Source organism: Malus domestica, chromosome 14 (genome assembly GCF_042453785.1).
Source record: "Malus domestica chromosome 14, GDT2T_hap1".
NCBI lineage: Eukaryota > Viridiplantae > Streptophyta > Magnoliopsida > Rosales > Rosaceae > Malus > Malus domestica.
This window is the reverse complement of record NC_091674.1, coordinates 19,922,011-19,930,902: the sequence shown is the minus strand read 5'-3', so window position 1 is coordinate 19,930,902 and position 8,892 is coordinate 19,922,011.

The following is an 8,892-nucleotide window of genomic DNA, read 5'->3' as shown; positions in this document are numbered from 1 at the left end:
ATGAGTGATGCTCATAAATGTTGACATGAATGATGGTCATGAATGTTTATGTATGATTGACATGAGTGATGCTCATGTATAATTTTGGAGTACAGGACATACTTTTGATCACCTGGTTGGTGATAATAGCAGCAGGTTGCCGAATAATTTTGGAGTACTGGACGTACTTTTGATCACCTGGTTGGTGATAATAGAAGGTGAACCTTAAGTGGAGGGATGACGGTTGAGTTTGAAGCCATAGGGTCTGGCTTTTTTGGGCATATGGGCCTTCGCCCTCCATATAACATTCCAGCCCACTATTTTGGGCTTGTGGGCTTGCCAACATTTTAGCCCCTTTTTTTTTTTTTGGCATGCTGCCTTCTTTCTTTATTTATGATTACCCTCTGTTGGGGTTATACAGATGTCTCCAAAAGATAAGAAAAGTAAATCACATCATTCAAAACAAAGGTTTCGACACAAAAGCTTCGACAGTTGCAGATCGTTGGTACGTACTGCACCTACTGCGTACTGGGTTGTTGCAGATCTTTTTCCATGTGTGTACTGCGCCTACTGAATGTTTTACCTTTTCCTTTCTCTTTATTTTTCTTTCTTTTAGCAAATGACAGACAAGGAATAATGCCATTTCTTTGTTTTTGCAGAGGCAGATCATGAAGGATGAGGATGAGATATTCTTCTTTCCTTCTTTTTCCCTTTTTTCTACTTTTTCTTTCTGCTTTTCTTTTGTTTTTTTGCTTTGCTTTTGCTTTTGTTTCCCACTCCATTTCCTGCATGTTCTCCTGTAGAAAATGGGAGAGGAGCGGCCTCGTTCTTCAAAAGTTTTCAATGACACTTCTTCGCCTCTCTCCATGACCATCCAGACTTCAACTTTCACGATGACAGCTCCTTCCAACTACTAGACAGACTCCACTGGTCGGAACTTGCCACCAATGAGTCTCCGGAGCTGCGTTTCAGGATCAACCTATACAACAATAATAGGCTTTGTCCATTTGTCCATCTTGGCCTCGAACAACAGAGGAACATCAAGAACAATAACCTTACACCCCTTCATCCATAACTTCAAAATTTCCCGAAAGATTCCAAACGATATATAAGGAGCTAGGAGTCTATCGGTTAAGAAGTTGGTGCTTTTCGGGGTTAGATAACACAATTTGTCCCAATTTAGGCCTATCAACTTCGCCATCAAGTTGCAAAATGTCCTCTCCAAAAACAACCTTTTTTCAGCCACCAGTGCCCTTCTTCAACACATCTCGAGCAATAAGGTCGGCATCAATGACTGGGGTGCCATGTTCCTTGAAGAAATTCGAGAAAGTACTCTTCCCGAAAGCAATTCCACCTGTCAACCCCACTATCCTTATTCTTTCTGCTCTTTCTGTTAGTAATTGATCCTACTTGAAAAAAAGCTTGAAACAGGTGGTGGTATGAGACTTTCTGACTTTGATCCGCCCAATTGGGTGGCGGGTGGCCTACCTTTTGAAGATCGGACGACGAAGAGGAGAACCAAGTAGGTGGCGAACTGGATGGTGGCCGGATGGCACCGAAAACTTGAAGAGCAGGGGCGCGGTATGTGCTGGTGGCTGATCCGGGTCGACCCAAATTTATGGTGAGTCAGCCCAGGATTGTAATTCTTGGGCCTCAGCTCTTCTTCAACATCGAGGTGGTGGTGGTTTTCGTTGTCAGGGAGATAATGATTGACTTGATGCTGGTTGTTGTTGCTGTTGCTGCTACATGTCTCGTCCGTCAGAGGAGAGAGAGAGGAGAGGAGAAAGTGATGCTATCGGTATGTTGTTGCTGCTGCCTGTCTCGTCTTTCTTCGAGCCCCTCCATGAGTTCCCAGGCGAGATTGCTCATGAAGGGCCGTAATCGGAAGGATAACTTAGAGATAACTTTGCAGGACGCCATTGGAGAAAGCTTCGAGCTTTGTGAGGTTTTGGTTGCTCTTGGTAGATGGCTCTGACGGATCTGTCAGACTTTGTTTCTCTCTGGATGGATCTGTCACTTATCACGGCGATGCCCTCCGGCTTCCGACTTCTCCGCCTTGCGCCTCCAGATGAGATCGTCGAGCGACTTGCGCTTCTAGATGTTTCTCTCTGTTTGTACTTTTTTTTTAAAGGAAAGGTGTTTTCCGTGTGTTTCAAAGAGAGACTGAGTGAAAGAGGAGGTGGTCCATGGGTTTTCTGGGAAAGCTTTGGGCTCTTGGGTTTTTGTAGATTCACGGCGGAGGTGAAAATTTGAGAGAGAACCGACATAGTTTTTCGTGTCGTTTCCCACAGACGATGCCAAATGTTGATGCACAAAACCGGAGGGGTCTTGGAACAACGTAAAATCGACCGTGAATCTGCAAGAAAGTAAAGAACACAAGATGTATCGTGGTTCATCCTAATGTTTGGGCTACGTCCACACTGATGTTGATATTGTTTCACTCTGAATGGTGAATATACAAAAAGGCTAGAGGCAGTGTGCTCTCTAGCCTATTTTCTCTCTTCCCATGGCCTAAACTTGGCCTTTCCCCTAACGAGGAGAGTGAGGAGTCCTTTTATAGAATAAGGGCTCTTCACTTATTACATATTTGCCCCTTCATTTATTACATAATTACATTTGAGTCCCCCGAGTATTTATACGAGGTCTAAATACGGAGGCCCTAAGTATAGTACAAACAAACTATAATCTTGATTTAGATTTAATACTTTGTTGTTGTTCAGTTAGTTTTATTTGTGAAGATCGACTTAAAATGTCCTGGTCTAGATTTATTAGTTTTGTTTGAGTTTTTTTTTGTTTTTAGCCCCATTTTTTGCAACAAAAAAAAAATCAAAGAGTGGGAATAAAGAAACAAGAACACTTAGGAGGGTGTAATCAATTAGGATTCTAATAGAGTTTTGTGTAATTATTAACTCTCATGGATTTCATGGATTTTAATTGATTCACATAAAATCCGGTGAATTGTTGAAAGATTTGGTATGAATTTGTTATGAAGTTCAATGCATTTTTAAGGAGTCTAATAGTCATTAGGTAGTTTTTTTTTTTTATTACGGATTCTAAAAGTCATTGTTTTTCTTTTCTATCTCCCTGTCTCTCTCTTTTATCTACTAGGCTTTGCATTCCTCAAACTTTATTAGCAATTGCCTCAATTGAATCCATACCAATTTAAACTTTTTTCAATTAGAGTTGCTAGAGTGACAGTCTCACCTGAGGTACTATTTGCTTCGTAATCTATTCTAGGTCTCATTCTTTGAGGGAGTTTTGTTATGGAAGGCTCCAAATTTGTGTCCAAGAAAAATGTAGTCATCTTCCACAGCTTGACTTTACACGTTTGTGTCAGTATTGCCATCAATAACATAGTCCTCTATTACGACACTAATATTTTTTTCTCTTGTATTTCTTTCCCACTTGATATGTTCCAGAATAAGTGTCTTCACCCAATCCAACTGAGTTGTTCCCAAAAGTTGTTCCTCCATGCCAAATACATTTATCAAATTATTGGAGTCTGGAAATACCCATCGGAAGAACTTGCAATTTTCAATAGTTCTTCCGATTTCAATGTGTCTTCAAATAAACCAATACCCACATAATCCATGGTGTAAGTAAAAAAAGAAAAAAAAATGCAAACTCACAAATAAACACGATAATTAGAACCCTAATCAAAAGATTTACAGTATGAGACATAGCATATTGTGTGTGTATTACCCGGAGAAGAGACTTTTGAAGAAGAAGAAGTTCATATTCTGTGGTATGCTTTGACAATGAGGAATCACATTGAAATATGGAGAGGGGTGCCTGATTTGTGAACGCCTTTGATATTTATACCTCACACCCTAGAATGCATCAAAATCAACAAATTCATTGAATCCTACAAATTCCCTGATTTTTTTAAGACTCTCAGGTTTGGAAAGTCACTCTAAAAATCTAGATTGAATACCACCAAATTTTGATTGACTCTTTATAAATCTAAATTGAATACAACATGCATTTAATTGATTCATTTAAAATCTTAATTGAATACCCATGAATTTTTACACTCCTTTATAACCTCACATAATCCTAATTGAATATAACCCCCTAAAGGAGTGTATCCTTTTCTTTGCACTTGTCCATGCATCTAGATTATGTATCAACTTTCGTTACAAGTTTATCAATGTTTCAATTTTATCAACTTTCGTTATGTACCATTTTCTTTGCACTTGTCCATCACGATGCATACGGAGTTTATTAATTAAATAAAATTGAAACCTCAAGGAAAAGCCAAAGTTGATAAGATTTTGCAACGTCTTGGAGACTTTAACACTATGTTTGGAAAAAGAAATTTAAGATTACTAAGAAATTTTAAAATGACGGAAATTGAATTGACAATATTTTATTTTCTAGAAATTGTGAATTTTCTTGTTTCGTTAACCTAAAAGAACAATGGAATTGAATATGGAATTTTTTATTTTTAAGCTCTCAATCATAGAAATTGGGAAATGACACCTATTTACATGAAATTTAAACTTGGAAATTGGAGGTCCCAAATTCCAAGTTTTTTTTTCCTAGCGGAAATTCTAAATTTCTATGTTTATAAATCCAAACAAGAGAATTGGTGCATGTCAATTTACAAATTCTGACTTTTATCCAAATTCTAAATTTATTTTCCTCATCCAAACATAGTGTAAGATGTAATCATGCCGTGATTACAACAAATTCTCTTAATTTTAAAGTATAAAACTAAGTCTTTTTTTTTTTTTGTCAAAGTATAAAACTAAAGATTGGTTTGGTATTGTTGTGCTTTGAAAAGAAAAAAAAATTGTTTCTGCTGTGCTGTGAGAATAAATTTATTTTTCCTGCTTCATGTTTTCAGCTTTTTTTCACGTAAAAATGTGAAAATAAGCTATTTTTAAGTGTTTACCAAACACTTTTTTGAGCTCAACTTTTTTTTATACCCATTTTTTAGTACCAAACCAGTACTAAGTCATTCATTAAGCATGATAATGATTCCTTTTGTAGCAAAGCAATCAACAAACTAAATTATCAGGTGTGTTTCTGATGTCTCTCTCTCGCATTCTTCTCCCAAAGCATGCCACATTTGGCATATTCATCTACACGAGTTCAAACGCTAATCAGCTAATCACCTGTTTGGATCCACTTTATAATATTTATCATAATTTGAACTGATTTTTTTTAGGATAATGTTAAGAAAACCAAATGTTTTAAACCTAATTTGTAAACTAAATGATGTGGTTCTTGATGATTAGATTATTACTTAAGTATTGATTACCCTGCTTATTTTCTATGGTAAAACGTCATTTGGTTTGCAAATTTTGTTTAAAATTTTGGTCTCCCAGTATCCTTTTTGTTAGGGTATCACTGGAAAATCATCCCTTCAAAATAATCACAGAAATTGAAAATCTACTTGGTTATCTAAAAGGCAATCATGAAAATAAAAAATGTTCAAAACAATAGTTAAACTACTAAATGATAACGTTAGAGAGACTAAATTTTTAAACCAAATTTACAAACAAAATGATGTATCACGAATAAAAAATAAGCACGTTAAACGATACTTAATTAATAATCCAAAAATCTACAACCACATCATTTGGTTTGCAAATTTGGTTTACAAAATTTGGTCTCCCTAACATTACTAACGAGTGCTTACCTCCGTATTTGGTTTTTAACTAGTTAGCGCTAGAGCATTACTATAATTGTGTGTGTGTATCTTATAAATGTCAATTAATTGGCTTGGATAGTGAATAATAATTTGTATTGGATGGCTCGCATTTTTGCTTGTGCGATGGCCATCTATCTATTAGTTTGTGGGTCATCATCATCTTAAATTTCAGGTAGACGGGTCATGAGCCCACTCCAACAATATCGATATTGTCCCCACTTGGCCACGTGCTCAATGCATTAGGTGTGGGGTTTTAATACAAAATGTCTCAGTATTAGTTAGAGTGTCACCTGCTCAATCCATCAGGTGTGGGGTTTTAATACAAAATGTCTCGGTATTAGTTAGAGTGGGGTAATTTTATTTAAAGGGCTTGTTCTCAAGCTCTGTGGCCGATGTGGGACAGAGGAATTCTAACACTCCCTCGCACATGAGACTCTATTTTATGGGTCACATGTGGAGTTCCACACATCGGCAACCACGTGTAGCCAAGCCGGGGCTCACCCGTTTGTGCGGGGCCAATGGAGACCCACCACCCACCCATTCATGTGGCATCTCTTAGCCTACGTGGAGCCAAGTCGGGGCTCACCCATTCGCGCAGGATCAAAGGGGACCCACCCATTCATGTGGATGTACGGGCCCGTCCTCTGGCTCTGATGCCATCTTAAATTTCAGGTAGACGGGCCATGGGCCCACTCCAACAACACAGATACTGTCCCCACTTGGCCACCTGCTCAATCCATAAAGTGTGGGGTTTTAATACAAAAGGCCTCGGTATTAGTTAAAATTAGGTAATTCTATTTAAAGAGCTTGTTCTCAAGCTCAGTGGTCGATGTGGGACAAGTGGTCGATGTGGGACAGAGGAATTCTAACACATCAAGCCACTGCTCAAGAATTATGTGGTGATGTCTATCGTTATTCGTGAATTCAACAACTGCTTCAGTTTCATTACCGGAGTGGACGACATACAAATGGCGTGTTGTGGCTCTGTGAGGGCGTTGAACGCGATGGCTAAAACAGATGAGAAAAACGCACCACGTATTATCTGTCAATGCATTGAGGACATGTCTTATGGCATTCCTTATATACCCTCCCACATCCAATTTATTCCCCTATATTGCAATCAACATCTTAGTTTTCCCATTTTTAATACCATGGATTGCACCAAGTACGTAACTCTCTCTCTCTCTCTCTCTCTCTCTCTCTCTCTCTCTCTCTCTCAGTTGGTTTATTTGTTTGTACGTGTATGTCTATTTGTGTATGATAGGTGTGTGTATGTCTATTTGTGTATAATAGGTGTGTGTATGTCTATTTGTGCATGATAGGTGTGGGCATCAAACCGGCTGATCCATATATATCACAATATCTAAATTGGTTAGGTTTGGCTTGTTTTCGGTGTAGTTTTGAGGTTTTAAAGCGAACTAGACAATCCATTTTGATATTTTTATTCATTATAGCCTTCTTTTTTGGTACTTAACTAAAGAAAGTATTATGTCATTACCACGTGTACTAGTTGATTACATTGCTTGTGCAGACAATGAGCTCTCCGCAATGTTTTACAATGATCTTAACTGTCCAACTTTTGAGCCTTACATATGAATGTTGAAAAAAAATTTGTCTATCAGAAAACCATTTACCCATTGTGAAGCCAAAAATAATCACAAGGTGACACGTGGATTTTTTGGTAAAAGAGGACAAAAATACCCTTGAGGCATACCAAGATTTCTACGCGCGAGCGGCGGACAATCATCCTCAACCAAGTCAAAAGTGTCCAAAATAGGTAACAATTTAAAGCCTATTTCATCAAATCCTTTCTATAAGGTAATTCCTAAAACCTAATTTATTCTATATATTTTGTATTCCATTATTTAGCTAATCAATTAGCTAAATAATATTTTCCTTTCATATTCCCTAAAAATTGATTAATTATGGGATTAATTACCTAATCAATCCCTTAATTATCAATTAAAACACCCATTCACACCTAAAACTACTAAGAAGCCGGCCACCTCCCTTTTCCTAACCTTTTTCACTTTTCTCCATTTTATTACCCTATTTATACAAATAATCAATTTTGTAACCACCAATTTATTCTTTAGGGTTTAATTAGCCAAATAAATTGACTAATTAAACCTAATTAAACCCAAAAACCCTAGGTAGGCTGGCCACTTCCTATCCCTATAAAAGTGATCCCATTCTCACCAAAAAGCCATTCCAACACTTTGGCAAAAATCCCAAAATTCTCTAAACACTCTTTCTCTCTAAATTCTAACTTTGGCATTGGAGATTCTTCGGCCAAAGCTCTCCCATACATTGTGGGCGCGTGAGGCTTTTGGCCTTAACCTAAGGTGCTAGTTGGTTTGTAGGTGCAAAATTGTCCAAGATCAAAGAGAAAGAAATTTGCATCCACAAATTGGTGCTTTCATTGAGAGTTGAGATCCATACTCATAGAAGACTCTCGCATAAAAAGGTTTTTCTCTATTTTCTAGTCCATTTGAATATTGTTTCATACGTTTTTATTATTAGAATTTTTTATTTGCAAATGTTCTTTGATAAAACGTATAAGAAAAATATAATGGTTTGAAATTTAGAAAATTCCACAAGTGAAAATTCTAATACTCAAGAAATGGGACCACAGCGATCCACGAGGCTAAATGTGATCATAGGAGCAGCACCATCGCTACGAGGCTCCACCATGGCAACCACCGCGGTGGCCACCACGGTCACCACTACCCGCGCGAGATTTATGGCACCACTACCACGGCCCAAGCTATGCTATCCAAGGCTCACGACACCAAGGCCATGGCCCAAGCCATGTCACTTCAAGCCCAACGCGAACTCAATGTGTTGCAAAGCCGAGCCCAAGCTTCGCACCCATGTGCATCACACTCCGAGCAGCCCACTCTCGTGGCCCAGCCTGCTCCCGCCAAGCAACCCACTCTCATGGGCCAGCTTACTCTCGTGGCCCAACCTGCTCCTAACGAGCAGCCCATTCTCGTGGCCCAGCCTACTCCCATCGAGCAACCCACTCTCATGGCCCAGCTTGCTCCCGCGGCCCAGTCTGCTCCCGTGGCTTTCCAAGCAGCCCAAGTCGGCCCAAGACTATCTCAACCATCCAGACCTACCATCAAGCCAGGGGCATTCTCACCATATTTTTTCGCAGATTTGACATTTTCCAACTCAAATCTCGAGCCCGGAGTCTACCACCCTTCCACTGCCCAATGAGGAACATTTCTTCCAAGCTTTTCCAATCCAAA